We start from the raw sequence: 14,363 nt of genomic DNA, 5'->3' as shown, positions 1-14,363 counted from the left end.
ATCAACTTTGGTGCAATTTCATAGAATCATAGAACCATAGAATCATTTAGGTTGGGAAAGACCTTTAAGATCATCCAGTCCAACCATTAACCTACACTACCAAGTCCACACTAAACCAATCAAGGGTAGACTAGACTAAACCATGTCTCGAAGTGCCACGTCTACCCGTTTTTTGAACACCTCCAGGGATGGTGACTCCACCACCTCTCTGGGCAGCCTGTTCCAATGCTTGACCACCCTTTCTGTAAAGAAATTTTTCCTAATTTCCAACCTAAACCTCCCCTGGCACAGCTTGAGCCCATTTCCTCTCGTCCTATCGCTAACTACATGGGAGAAGAGACCAACACCCACCTCACTACAACCTCCTTTCAGGTAGTTGTAGAGAGTGATAACGTCTCCCCTCAGCCTCTTCTTCTCCAGACTGAACAACCCCAGTTCCCTCAGCCGCTCCTCATAAGACCTGTGCTCCAGACCCTTCACCAGCTTCGTTGCCCTTTTCTGAACACGCTCCAGCACTTCAATGTCTTTCTTGTATTGAGGGGCCCAAAACTGGACACAGTATTCCAGGTGCGGCCTCACCAGCGCCGAGTACAGGGACACAATCACCTCCCTGCTCCTGCTGGCCACCCTATTCCTGATACAAGCCAGGGTGCTGTTGGCCTTCTTGGCTGCCTGGGCACACTGCTGGCTCATGTTCAGCCAACTGTCAACCAACACCCCCAGGTCCTTTTTTCATATTGTATGTACTCAGAATCATGACTCCACTGCAGTATCAGTAAGTCATTCACAGCTAGTTTTATCCTCTGTTATAGGCTCTTTAATTCAGTTTAGCTTAGGGTGCTCCCAAAGTAATACAAGCTAAACTGGAAAAAAAAAGACATACTAGAAGAAGTGAGAGTGCTATCAAGATAACTCAAGGGCTTTATTACCCCCCTACCTTATATTGTTGTAACTTTTTATATAGGCAATACCATCCTGAAAATGCCAAAAAGTTTTCCAGGGGGTATATTTATTTGCATGCAGAACACAGTTGTAGTGTTCATCATTAACATCATAGAATGATCCCAGTAAACACACCAAGTTTCCTATAGGGCTTTTTACATTTTTACGCAAACAATTTACTTAATGATGTCACACAGCAATGTTAACTAATTACATTTTTAATTAGTTTCTGGAATTAAAGTGGGTTATATTTAGAACTTATTTAATTAAAATAAGCAAACTATATTTCATGTGCATAATGTAGATATTCTCAGAACTTTCCACTCTTTGCTCCACCACAGATATAATTAACAGGAAGGCTTTCAGTGCATTTCCAAGAAGAAAGGGCAAAATATGTTTTTCCTTTCTAATGATAACCAGCAGCCTCAGCTTCTTGCACTTTTAAAGTGGGTTGGTAAGGAATGTTTATTATTCAGCACAATATGCCACAGTGACATTTCTTACCATTACAGCATTATACGACCAGAGGGTCCCTAAATAGTATTTGCCTCCTGGCAACTTTATTCCATGATAATATCCTTTTGATGTTGGTCCTGTGCACAGCTGAAAGAACTCCCAAGCTATCTCTGTACTTCCAAAAGTTGGTAAACTGTTTCCTGGAGAAAATAAATAAACCAATGAGTAAATAAGTAAATATGAATAAATAAAAAATGTGACAGAAACAGAAGTAACATTAAATAATTACTGCATTCATTTAGCTGTAACAAAAGCAAAAAATATAGCTTAAAGGTTACAAGAGAATCACAAATGGAGAATACTGTCCCACAGATTGTCTTCTAACTGTGTATAATTATACCAAACCCCTGAAGATATCCATGAAGAGCACTTCAAAATTTGGGGCTTGTCACTCAAATAATATAAAGCCTACTTTCCTGAAATTCTGAATACATACAGCTCTTTCTGAAGGCATTTTTTGGTTTGTTTGACATCCTTGAAAATAAAAAATATTTTGTATAAAACCCATTTTTGTACTGCGAAGAGAGAGACCTTTTAAAAACTGTCATTTGTCTTGACTTCAAGACCAATATTATTTAGCACCATTTTCAGAAATGTTCAAACACCTGTTAAAGGAAAAAGGACAAGATTCATGTCCAAAGGTGTTCTCAAAGAATTGACCTGGTTCAAGGCACATTAAAACTACTAAGGGCTGCAATTATCTTGTGCCCAAGGGCATTCTTTGCAAGGCTTTGTAGTCTGTGACCTCTGTCTCCCGCTTGTCTGTGCAGTCTCTGGCCCTGGAATTCCTTTCATAGAAACCAGGGCACAATGAAAGAGGAGAGTAAGTGGCATATTTCTGGGTGCCCTTCTAACAAAAATCTGGGAAGTGGGTGAGGCATGATGCCAGACTGCCTTGCCATGAAGCACCCACAGAAAATCTGCAGCTGGAAAAATTGTCATATACTTGGAGTGATTCAGAGTATGAAATCCCAACTCCCAAAGGCCACAAAGCTACAAAACTGCATTGGCCTAAATGGGCCCAACGTTTTATATCAGTTGTAGAAGATATCTGCTGAGGTAAAACATTGTGAGGTTATGTGCAGTTTTACAGTTGCTACCCTCCAGGAAAGAAGTGTGTGCCTCCCTAACTGATGATATGATTCTTGGATATAGAAGCAAGCCTGTGTAACAAGAAAGGCTGTTACGGTGTGAGACTTAACGTTGTGAAAGTTGCTTTACCTTAGCTCCTTGGAGGGCCTTTTAAACTGTGAGGTGTGGTGGTCATCCCAAATGCAAGAAAATTAACACTATAAAAGCAAATACTTCTGTTGTACTGCTGCTGATTTCAGAATGAAGCATTTACAGCATTTAAAAAATAATTTGCACATAACTCACTTGGCTTCTGCTTTAGCTTTTTTGCAACACTTTGTGTGAACACCCCTAGGAATTTTTCCCCACATGAAAGCTAGCAAGCAGCTGTTATTCATACAAATACACATATTCAAAGGCAAGACAGGTTTCTTTAGCTGATGATTTAAAATAAAACCCTGCATTTCCTGAAAATATTCTCTCTTATTCCATTAAGTATAGAAATGGCTGCTTTTTCTTTTCTTTTTTTGTCCGTGCTTTGTCCCTGCTGAATATTAAGGTGCCTTCTCTCATAAAACAGAGGAGCAGATCAATGCAGTGTCTTCATTTGTTGTCTTTGCATTTGTGGCTATAGCAAACCTAAAAGTGTCTTGAGGCAACCTCAAAGCTTGTTTTCTACTCAAAGAAAAATTGCACAAGACAAAAAAATGCCTTTGAGGTTTAATTATCCTTCTCCATTACCTCTCACTAGAAAGAAATATACTGCAGCTGTGAGTTCTTCCATGGCCAAGATACCTGTACTTGTTGCTTTTTTGCTGCCAATGGTAAATAGGTCTTTAAAAATTAACTGTTCCTGCTTCCTTCTTTTGCCCATACTCTCAGGAGTTTCTCTCTTGTGCAGAGTCATTAAATTTGGTGATGGAGCCTGGGAAAAGATTCATCTGATACTTCCTAACTTTACTTGTGAGTTGATGTGTTCATGTCTGATGCCTGATTTTTCTCTTACAGGGATGGAAGCCTGCGTTATGGAATGGTTTTCTGATCCACAGTGTTCTCCATCAGCTGTTTCTTTCATCCAGCATCAAATTCTTCTTTCCTACTTGGCTGCCTTATTTCCTTTTAATGTTCTGTTAAAATTAAAAAAAAAAAAAAAACAAAACAAAATAAAAAAAAAACCACTACATTTTTCTTGAATTTTAAAGTGGCAGCCTTTCACCTGCCAAAAATAAGCATATTAGTAAGAAGCTTCCATCCTCTCCTTTCCTGTGGAGTTGCCTGAGTCACCTTCGGAACAAAACTGTTAGAAGGGCAGTTTAGAACAAGCTATGTCCTCATTCTGTGATACTGTTGAGTGACTGATACCTTCCAGTCCTTCTCCATCTCGTACTTTTAAAATTTTTACTGAATGCACCTTTTTTAACTACACAGTTCCCACAGGGTAATGATGATGAAAGACTGAAGCAAGTGACAGTTCAGGCAGATTATGGCAGGAAAATTAAGGTCTGGGTTTTGAATCCTTTTCTTACCCTTTTTTTTTTCTTTTTTCTTTTTGGCCAAGAGCTAGTGGGATCGTCTCCAACTGCTTTTGACCTAATTGGTCTTTCCCTACTAGTGGAATAATTTTGCTCTTTGCTGGATGATTTCCAGCCTCTCCCACCAGAAGTGGCTGAATTATATATGCTTGGAGGGAGAAATGAAATTAAAATGTCTAGTACTAGAAGAAACAGCAGCATGAAGAAAGGAATTTTACCCTAGTGTTTATTAGTGTACAACACAGTAGTGATAATTTTTGTTTTGCTAATTAATGACAGCAACTTATTGAAGTGGCATGTAATAATGAAAGTTATCGAGCTGTTTTCGTCCATGGTTCTGAGGCTATTTGAGTATAATTATATACTGAACGCGAGAGCTGGCTGGGATAGAAACGAACTAAGGAAGGTGTCTTTCATGGCTCTGCGTGGCCCCACCTGGGACCTGCATCCCACCCACGGCCCTGCAGACCCATTTAAGCTCGGCCCAGGGCACTCTCCTAAGGCAGCGGCTGGCAAGCAGTGGGCAGGAGCGCGTGAGGGCTCACGCCCATAGGGGCCCTGGCAAGTGGCTTGCACAGGGCAACTCACAGTGGCCGAGGGAAGAGCAGAACCAGGAACCATGGCTTTAGACAGACATTTTCATTTGGTAGCTCTTGTTGTTTTCCTTAATAGTTTGGTTATGTTGATTTTGCAGTACTTGGAGAGAAACAAATGTGTTTCAACCACACTTGATTTTTTTAATGTTTCAGAGAGAATACCTTTTTTTCTAGAGGGGAAGGGATAAACTGTAATGATTTCCAAGTTTTAACATGACATTCTGCTACTTAGTGATTACTTTATTTATATAGCGCCTGGATACACAAACTCCATTTGCAGCTCAGGTATATATATCTAGCTGTATTGTTATGATCTTGCCTTAGGAGAATGGTGTTTGACAGTGAGTGTCAATTTGCAAAAATGTGTTGTCTGTTTTCTTTTTGAAGAACAAAGCAAGATACTGATTGGGGTTTTTTTGTTGGTGGTGGTTGTTTTTTTTGGGGGGGTTGGTGTTTGTTGTTGGGTTTGGGTTTTTTTTAGCCAAGCATAAAGGTTTAGTATTTGTCTGGGACATTAATTTCAAGGAAGGATAGGAGCCCAGTGGAATTAATTATGAGGCAAAGGAGAAGCATCCCATAAAGAAGTTCTCTTCTTGACATGCTTTCCTACATGTTCTTCAGTAAAGAACAATGATTTCAGAAGTCTTGGCTGGAAAATGGGTTGTAGTGACAAAAAGAGTAGTTCTTTGATATTTGCTGAGGAAGATCGTGCACCTGAACCACATGCCAACTGCATCAATGGAAATATTTCTAATTTGTGGCCTCTTCTGTCAGTGTTGTATAGAAAATGTGGAATGGTAGCATGATATTGAGTAAAAAAAGATAAAAGAAAAATATAAAAAATGGACTGGTTAAAAGATAAGCTATGTACAAACACTTTGTCCACCAAAGTAGATGAAGAATTATCTATTGTGGTTTAATGAGGTTTGGCTAGCACAGAGGTTTAGGATAAAGATTGAGCCTGTATATCAAGGAACCTTCCCAACCATAGGAATTTTTTGTTTGTGGAAAACTTTAAGATTTTAATCTCTGTGGTCTTTTAAAATCAGATAATGATAGAAACTGTAACTTTTGGAACAACTTCTTCCTATGCTTAGGAAAAGTGATATGTCCTTCAATAACACTTTTCCTGTTCAGCTTCTAGGTTATTTCTAAGCACTTGGTGATTTTCAAGGGTGCTGTTAATGAGTGTACTGGTCTGGGGGGTCTGACTGTAGTGAGTCTGTAGCTAGTTCATTTAGCTGCACTGTGTTCTAAGATTTTGTGTGTGCTTATACCTCTAATAACTTCAGAACAATATCATACTGTGAAAATACGATTACAAGCTTTTACTGGCTTTGCAATAGCTAGGAAGAAAGGAAGGGTTTGTGCTTATGCAGCACATGTTAAGACATAAAAGGTACAGTGGAAGACTTGTAGATGCCAGTGACCAGATGAACAGTCAAGGTTGCTTGTCAAATTCTGTCAAATACCAGGTGCAATATGGATCTAGTCTTTACTGTAATGGTGGAGAATCTGGTCAAACAGAATGTCTTGTATGATGACTTCTCTCGAAAGTACTTTTAACTTTTGTTTCTTTTAGGCACAGGGAGGAGATTATTCTCTTGGTTGCCGGTAGTGACCATTCATCTTCAGTCCCTGTTGATAATGTCCTTCTGCTAGTAAATACAGGCTAAGTGGCAAGTTGAACGCAGGATTTAAGTACCTATATGAGAACCATTTCTGACAGAAGTGTGTCCTGGTTTTGGCTGGGATAGAATTAATTTGCTTCCTAGTAGCTGGCATAGTACTGTGTTTTGGATTTAGGATGAAAATAATGCTGATAACACACTGATGTTTCAGTTGTTGCTGAGTACTGCTTATGCTAATCAAGGACTTTTCAGCTTCCCATGCTCTGCCAGGTGCACAAGAAACTGGCAGGGGGCACAGCCAGAATAGTTGACCCAAGCTGGCCAAAGGAATATTCCATACCATATGACATCATGCTCAGTATATAAACTGGGGGGATTTGGCTGGGGGGCAGCAATCGCTGCTTGGGAACTGGCTGGGCATAGGTTGGCAGGTGGTGAGCAGTTGGATTGTGCATCACTTGCTTTGTATATTGTTACTACTATTATTATTATATTGTTGTTATTACTGCAACTATTTTCTTTCAGTTATTAAACTGTTCTTATCTCAACTCAAGAGTTTTCTCACTCTTACTCTTCCAATTCTCTCCCCCATCCCACCAGGGCAGGGGGAGTGAGAGAGCAAGTGCGTGGTGCTTAGTTGCTGGCTGGGGTTAAACCATGACAAAGTGCTTTTAGTCTAACCAGTACAAGAATAAAGGACCTAAGGCTTCAGGCTTTTAGTCATATATGGTATGGTGTTAAAGTTTTACTAGGGAAGTAACCATGCAGAAAACATTTCTCATTTTTTCTTTAGGTTAAAACTGGATAGCATCCTAGAAAGACTCATCACACAATCAGAAGATATGGGAATAATGTAGAAAACACTTACTAAAACTCTACTGTCTGTGTTATGCAGTTAGATTAAAGGAATATAATGGATTCTTTTAATTTGGTCCTATGAAACTTTGTGCAGACTTACATTGACAAATACACTTGCATTAATTTGTTCTACTCAAAAGTCAAAGTGGATAGGTGTAACCTAACTCTCATCCACGAGTCATGTTGTATGGTGTCTGAGCAAATAGACCTTATTTACAATCTTTAAGTACCCTGTTAGAATACAGCAGAGGAAATGTATATTCTGGCCACAGTGTTCTGCTAATATGGCTGTGCATGGCTTCTGGACCAGAGCTGTCTCACACTAGCCAACTGGAAATGCAACTAGAAAGAATTCATACCTGTATACATACCTTACAAGCCCTGTCTTTAGCTGCCCTTAAAAGTCCCATCAGATTACTGAATAGAGGTAACGATTAAAGTATCAAATATTGATATCAAAGACACTGAATCTTAATTCCAGGTTAGAGACTCAGCTGTTTCACCTCCTTTTTCATGAGTTATCAGCAAAATAGGGTTCCATTTTGCTGTTACTTTGCTGAAGGGGGAAGGGATGATAGAAGAAGAACCAACCAAGTGATTATACAGAATTTGCAGCACAGGTAGTTATAGCGTCTGTGTATGTGTGCATGTCTGTGTGCATCTTCTGGCTTCAAAATTCAGCCAAACTGTACACAGAATCATTGCGGAAATAGAGCTTCATAATGTTATTTTTATGGACTGGGTTTTGTAACTGGGCTTGCACTTAAAAGTGCATAGAGTATATAGTGTGTACAGGATGCTGAAAAAGTGTTAACTTTTGCAAAAACTTCCTAGGCCATGTTAAACCTAACTCAAACAGTTTTGGCTTTAGCATCATAATTTTAAACTGATATAATTAAGTATTTTTCAAAGGAAAATACATTCTGATGTCTCTGCATAGTATTAAATATTTAAAATGCACATCATTGCTGCAAATTTTGTAATAAAAAATAATTTTACCAAAGCAGATCAAATGAGAACATCATGTCTCCCTTGTAGTAAGTGTATCCTGCTCTTTGAATTATTGACCACTATATATCTCTCTCTATATAAAATATACATGCAGTAACTGTACAAAGCAGAGCCTGGGTGAGTCTGTTGAAAACAAGCCTGGAATATGTTCTGTAATATCCCAAATCTCAGATCAAGTATAAAGCATACTTAGCTCTGTGTACTCCATGGTAAGGATTTTCCTCAAAATGACTGAGTGCTCCAAGCCGTGGTGAGAGGTATAATGTCAAGGTGTATGTGACTGTCTCTTGGGAAGAACTCAATTGACCTAGTATGAAGGGAGCAAAGGCATATTGTGTGCTGCTCACCTTAGCTTTATTATCACGTCAAAATTTTGTTATGTAAAGCATTGAAACAAAAAAATGGTAAAACACAAGTTTAGCTCGACTTGCAAACACCCACCAATCATTGTCGGCAGGCAGGTAATGTTAGTCACTGAGACAAGCGAATTGGTTTAAGAAAATTACATATGTATTGCATTTTTTACCCTATTTTACCTCTTATTTTTATTTGTCCAGTGTTTGGAGTTTGCACTGTGAGCACTTTCATTCCCTTTACTCCCTCTTGCCTTCATCACTGCATTTTCCTTTCATCTTTAACATCCTAGGTTGCCAGATTTCCATATGTACAGAATGCTATTGCTAGCTTCATTCAGGATCTCCTTTTCCACTCTAGTGCAAGAAGTATGTTGAGACCATTAATTTCTATGAAAATGTACTTAGAAAGCTGGAAAGAGTGGAAACAAGAGAGGCCACATACAAAGAATACAATGTGGATTTCAGTTATGGGAGGTTAGTGTGCTGTGGAGACCTGTTTTGTGATCCCTGCTTTGTATTTCTAAAACTTCTCTCTAAGCATAGCACAGAGTCTTTAGGTGAGCCATTACTTGGTCTGCCTTAAATGTCCTGGATAAACATATGCAAGTATCTAATCTTTCTGATGTGGAATCATGTCTGTAAATTAGGGATGATAATATTTCTTTATCTTGTAATGAAATTGCAAAGTTCATTAACTTTGAGGTGGTTGTGTACTTCATTAATGGGAGCTATCTAAGCATGACGTGAACAATTGCATTGCTTTGCAGATTGTTTCTTTTTAACATGTTTTATCTGATTAGTTTAACACTCTGTCTATACCATTTAAAATTGTCTGAAATACAGCTTATAAGAAACAAATCATACAAAATAGTGATAATGAAAGTACTCTTGATGCCCTTTTCTACCAGCATTCAGAAACATTTAGGATAGACTTGTAGCTAGAAGGTATGAGTACCAGGCGTTGCAGGAATTCTGTTATTCTCAGGGAGTAACACAATTTTTCCTGAAATCACAAGGTTTTTCCATGTTTTAGATATCAGAATAGAGCATCAGGGCAGTTATTCTTTGAACTTTGAAGCCTGAGGTTTGTCAACCAATGTACATTGAGTACTGGAAAAATCATGCTGAATGGTTATGGCAGTTCACTGGGTCTAAGGAGATAATCTATTCTTGTTTGTATCAATAATCCTACTAAAGATGACCTTTCTGTGCCTCAGTTTCAACACTGTAGACAGAGGAACAATGGGAATGTCTTTACAAATTACTTTGAACAGTACTAAACAGAACTAGGTGGTCTTAAAATTATTGCGGTCTACCATGATAAGTAGAAATACAAAGCTGCTTTTATTTTGATACTGTAGCTTCTAGATGAGAACTCTGCATTGCACATAGATAGTAATTAGCTGGTTTGTTTTCAACAACCTTATACAGCCATAGCTTAAGCAGACAGTGCTGTCAGGAAACAACTCTATGACTTGTTGAAACAAGTGACAGCCATTCCCATACATTTATTCCTGACTTTGCCTAGCAAACCTAATCTCTGAAAGAAAGATGGATAAACTCTCTTGGCTTGTGTAATCTCTTGTAAATATGTTTTAAATTGAGCAGATGTCAAATTGTCATGCTTGTAATGCCATACGTGTATGAAACTTTATGGCATTCATGGCAGTATGTTCCAGCAGCAGAGCTAATGACATTAGTAACACAGTAGTCAAACAGCCCTAAAGTGGAAATAACAAAATTGCTAACAGGGATGTGCAAGAGGCCAATCATTTTAAATCTATCCCATCTCACATGACACAACAGGGCTACACAGTTTTATCCCTCTTAACTTCCTGTTTTTCTAGGTCTTATCAGAAAAGGATGCATTATAAGAAGCAAGACATGTCTTGAGGCCTTTTCTTAAGCAAGGAAGAGAAAATTTTATTTCCCCCAGACCTACAAGATAACAGGAAGATGGTGACTTTGGTAGCTGTGAAAAGGAGTTTGGGTAATACCACAGTTATGCAGTCTGTGTCATTCTGAACTAACTAATTCTTACAGGACACTTGAGACCACAGATAGAACTATGACGGTCTGTCAGATGTGGATATAGAAGCAAAAGTATTTTCTGTGCCATCAGAGACACTGGTTAGTGGCAGGTAATGGCCAGAAACTTGTTAAAGGTGAAATGTGCTCTTTGTACTTAACTCTTGTTGGTTTTTTTGATCTACATCAGTTTTGCAGTCAGCTGGGAATGATGGCATCAGACTGCAGGAATACCAAAGGAAAGCAGAGAAAGTCCAAACCATCAAAATGCAGCCTATTAATTCTAACTCAGCAGGCTTAAAACCAGCAGTATCTGTATCCCTGCTAACTTGCCTGATCTAGCCACAACAGTCATTCCACTGGTAGCCAGATGCCTTCCTGATGTCCCCATTATGGATAAATCAGCCTAACTTACACCTTCTGACACATACTCATTGACAGCATGACAACTGGTGCAAGGCAGTGTTGTGACATGGCAGCCTAGATCTGCTACTGCAAGGCAAATTGAATAGAGCTAGTTTGTAAGGTTTTGTCAGCAACCTTTACAGATAGTTTTGTCAAAGAAAAGGACAATGAGGTTTATGCTTTGATGTTTTTTTTTTTCATTCCAAGCCCTTTAATTTAGTATGAATCTGCAAAGAATGTAAAACCTTTCCCTTAGACTTCCTATAAGCATATGGATAACCAGAAGTAAAACTTGTCTTTGAGAAGGCGTACTGGCAATTTCGTTCTCTTCAGTCCATGCTTGGATTCTGGCTGTCTGCTATGAGAGGTGTCAGACAGCTGAGCATCAGAAACATCTCATGCTGGTCATACTCATGATAGGCAGGTACCACGTCACCTTTACTTTCCCTAGTACAAGGAGACAATGTCACGAGGAGTGTCAGTGAAGATTTACAGCCCATTGAGATCCCTTTTTCTCTTTCCCAGGAGCTAATGTAAGCAATAAAATACACAAGCTCATGGAGCTACATAACTCTTTTTGTCAGCTTTGTCACTTGGATTCAATACATCCCATACTAGGTGACAGGAGTGTCTGCTATTGTGTGGTGAATGTTCCAAAAAAACAAGCACAGCTCTCACCTCCTCCCTTACCACAACCCAGCAAACAGAATCAAATCTTTGCACGCTAGCAAGACAAGTCTTGCAGACACATTCATCTGTTTGTTTTACCTCCTGATTTCAGAGTTTTGAGAGCTAGTTCTGCTTCTCTTGCTTTCATGCATACTTTCTATTTTTTTCCTTCTTTCCCTTTTCCACTCTCCAGATACAGAAGAGGCAAAGTGCTGTCAAATCATCTGTAATTCTTGACAGCATAATTTCCTTAGGTCAAAAGCAAAGCAGTGTAACTGTGAGGAAAGGGGTATTCCCCTCCTTTCCATAATGGCAAAGTGAAAGTTCCAAAGAGATTCGTCATTTTCAGGAAATAAAAGCTTGTGATGAGTGTTTATATAACTTTTGATTTAACTTATTTAAGTGTTTTTTAATATTTGTTAGCACTATTGCCAGCATACTGTTGCCAGCATAAACAGCTTTTCAATCTTGGTGTAGATTATAGGGTCACATGTGAGATTAATGGGGATGTGAGTTGCTATGCTTTCTTTTCACTGAAGTGGAGTGTGGTGCTGCTTATCATAAATCTGTTTCACTGAAAATTAGGAGAGAGTCTCTTTACTTGTGGGAAGTTGTGAAAGAGGAGAATTATGCTGGGGAAAAAATAGTTATGATGTGGGAGGTGTTAGCATTGCCACAGGTAAACTAGTTTGGGAAAGTTCATTTCTGTCCTAGTTGTTACTGCAGAGATTTGAGTAGCTACTAGGTGACCAGAGCTTTGTCACAATATTGCATAGGCTAAGAGATGACTTTGTGCAAGAAAGGTTTTCTGCTTCCATGGTGATATTTCAGGTGACATTTATTAGTTAAGTAATAATACAACGCATCTATACAGGAAATGCCATCTGTGGGAAACTATTCATAGAGCTGCACAACAGAATCAATGATCCATTCCAACAGAATCCACACTACTTTGTCCAAAAGGTAAGCATCCTTGTTTATATCTGTCGTGGTTTAACCCCAGCCAGCAACTAAGCACCATGCAGCTGCTTGCTTAACCCTGCTCCCCCCCTCCCCAACCCCATGGGATGGGGGAGAGAATCGGAAGGGCAAAAGTAAGAAAACTGCTGGGTTGAGATAAGAACAGTTTAATAACTGAAAGAAAATTTAAAAAATAAATAGAAATGGGGAACAAAAGAAGAACAAACCCCAGAAAAACAAGTGATGCAACCGCTCACCACCTGCCAACCGATGCCCAGCCAGTTCCCAAGCAGCGATTGCTGCCCCCCAGCCAACTCTCCCCAGTTTATATACTGAGCATGATGTCATATGGTATGGAATAGCCCTTTGGTCAGTTTGGATCAACTGTTTTGGCTGTGCCCCCTCCCAGCTTCTTGTGCACCTGGCAGAGCATGGGAAGCTGAAAAGTCCTTGATTAGCATAAGCACTACTTAGCAACAACTAAAAACATCAGTGTGCTATCAACATTCTTCTCATCCTAAATCCAAAACACAGCACTATGCCCTCTACTAGGAAGAAAATTAACTCTATCCCAGCTGAAACCAGGACAATATCTAAAGAGGAAGAAGCAGAGAAAAAAGTATGTTGTTGACCATAGGCAATGGGTAGGTGAAGGAGGAAGTATACTACGACATCTGGACAGATGTCATCTTAATATCAGAGACTGATGTAACTGGTCACACTGGTTGTCTGGAGAAAGTGCCTATTTTTGATCTTTGTTAACAATCTGGGCTTGAGAAATTCAGCAATAAGATGCTTCAAGGCTGTTTTCTCTAGATCTGAAAGACTTGTGAGCATATTCAATTAGCCAAGTCTATTCTCTGGCCTTTTAAACTGTACCAAACTAATAAACACTTGTAAAATATTTTCATCCTGTAATATCTCCTCTTCAATTTGTCTGTATGTATAGAGGTCCTTTGCATCTCATTACTTCATTTGCCTTGAAGCAAGATTGACATTTTCAGCAAGGGCTGAAAGGTGAGATTTTTTTTTAGATAATGAGATCTGTGTCCAAAAAACCCCAAAGCAACTAGAAAAGGTTTGAATTAGAAAAATTAATGTGCTGTGCACTTAGCTAATTACGTCAGGATTTTTGTATGGTTTCTTTTTGATCAGGCACCAGCTAGAAAGCTGTGAGCTACTGCCTTATTTTTCCTTCTCCATTTAGCACTTGAAGGAAACGAAATTACAGTTGTAATTTTGCTGTAATTTTATTGTTTTTGTACTCATAATTAATACGTTCTGTACTGCAGGAGGGTGAAATTATATGCTCATTATAGAATTAATTAAAGTCAGATTAAGTCAATTGATTCCCCCCACCATCCCTGCTGTGATAACACTTTGTGGGGCCTTTTGCCACTAAGGCATCATTACATTCTCTTATTTCCTCTGGAACTAGGTAGGAACTTCTCCCTCATCCTAAAAGAAGAAATGCAATTGCACTTATTTGTTTTCAGTTCCAGTAGATCTACTCAGCATTTCAGTCTTGCTTAAAACTTGTAAAATTGCATGAGTCAACCTGAAAACCAACCTTTTTCTTGGTGTTTTTTTTTTGTTTGTTTGGTTTGGATTTTTTTTTTTAAGTTTTTCCTGACAGAGTCTTCCCAGGTGCTGTCTCAGAGCTCTCTGATCCTACTGACAGAAGCCAATGTGCACTATAAGTAAATCATGTAACTCAAAGAGCTTCCCCAGTGACTCCATGGACTGCTCCCCTCAACGTCTTTGCTCATCTCTCCCCTTTGTAATTCC

Source organism: Pelecanus crispus, chromosome 6 (assembly GCF_030463565.1).
Source record: "Pelecanus crispus isolate bPelCri1 chromosome 6, bPelCri1.pri, whole genome shotgun sequence".
NCBI classification, from domain to species: domain Eukaryota; kingdom Metazoa; phylum Chordata; class Aves; order Pelecaniformes; family Pelecanidae; genus Pelecanus; species Pelecanus crispus.
Note: the sequence above shows the minus strand (reverse complement) of the source record.